The sequence below is a fragment of the Triticum dicoccoides genome, chromosome 3B, assembly GCF_002162155.2.
Source record: "Triticum dicoccoides isolate Atlit2015 ecotype Zavitan chromosome 3B, WEW_v2.0, whole genome shotgun sequence".
Classification (NCBI taxonomy): Eukaryota; Viridiplantae; Streptophyta; class Magnoliopsida; order Poales; family Poaceae; genus Triticum; species Triticum dicoccoides.
The window spans coordinates 136,590,924-136,592,539 of record NC_041385.1 but is presented as its reverse complement, the minus strand read 5'-3'; positions in this window follow the sequence as shown (position 1 = coordinate 136,592,539).

Here is a 1,616-nt window from a genome sequence, read left to right as displayed (position 1 = left end):
CTCCTTATTACGCACAAAAAAATGAATACCCCCCTGCTAGCTGGGACCAACCTTGGTGGGAGGCTGACTTGTGGGCCTACTAAGTTGACTGGGACAGAGGCCTTTGTCAACTTTAGTCAATATATGAACGATTCTAGCTCCAGTGACTGTACGATGTCCATCCAACGGCCATAGTGCTTCTTCAACCTCTGGTCTTCTTGCTCCAGCCGCCCAAAGCAGCGCCGGTCGTGCCGCCTGCTCCTGCCGCCCGTGGCCGGCTGTGATATCACGGAGGCCTCACCGCTCCCTACTACTCCCAACGCTGGCCAGGCCATCCCTCTACGCACCCACACCCCCTGTTATTCTGCGGCAACGGCAGCCTCACACCGCAGCCGGACGAGTGAACCCTCATACTGCTCTACGCGTGGGCATCCACTGCCGTGTCTTCCCCGGCTCCGCGTCGTCCCCTTCCTAGGCCTCGTCGTCGTCCACCGCCCTGGTGCTCTCGGCGCGGCGTGGTCAAGGAATGGCTTCCACCGGACGTGGACTGTACGTGGAGAGGCTGACAGCTGGGTCCACGACCGCAGCAAGGAGGTGCCTCCTTATTACGCGCAAAATAATTATTCCTCCACCTGACAGCGGGGACCCACCGTATGGGCCATCGTATTTAGCGAAAAAAAGTTTCCCCCTATCTGCTGGGACCCACCAATTACATCTTCGCACGCAAGAAAGTGCGTCCGAAAAAAATGATTCACCCCCCTGACTGCTGGGACCCACCAGCTACATCTTCGCACGCAAGGAAGTGCCTGACAGTCGGGACCCACCTGGTCGAAGCGTACATAGCGTTGTCATTCTGGTCGCGAACGTGTACGTACATATATACTGGTGGATGTAGAGGCGCGCACGTGTCGTAGTAGAGGCGCGCACGTAGCATGTACACGTACGTACAACGGCGAGGGAGCAAGAAAGAAAATACGTCCACGTACGTACATACGGGCAGGGTCTCTAACGCCTATCGCACATACGTACATGGCTGGGTCGAAACGGAGAAACAGCGTCGTCATCGTGTTCATGGGGAGCCAACCGGCTGGGTCGGAACGGAATGCGTGGTCGTGTTCATCGGGAGGGCTTGGATGGAACAGGCGATGGAAACGAGGCCTGGCGTACCGCACAATGGAGGAAACGGCCTTCTGTTTGACCGGCCATGTTCGAAACGGGGTCCTGTTGATCGGGAGGGGCCTGGCGTACCTCAAAACGGAGGAAACAGACCTCCTATGGTCGAAACGGGGTCCTATTGATCGGGAGGGGTGTGGCGTACAGCAAAACGGATGAAACGAACTTGTGTTGGAGCGCTACGGTCGAAACGGGGGGTAGGGGTGTGGCATACCGCAAAACGGGACTCCACGGGATACTGTTCATCTCCACCGTCGACCTCCTCCAGCCAACACGGGCTACCGTCGACCTCCTCCAGCCTCCACGGGCTCCTGTTCATCCAGCCTCCACCGCGCGCTACTCCACCGGCTACTGTTCAACCACCCCTCCACGGGCACCCCTCCACCGTCTACTGTTCATCCAGCCCTCCACATCACGGGGTCCTGTTCAGCCACCCCTCCACGGCCACCCCTCCACCGTCTACT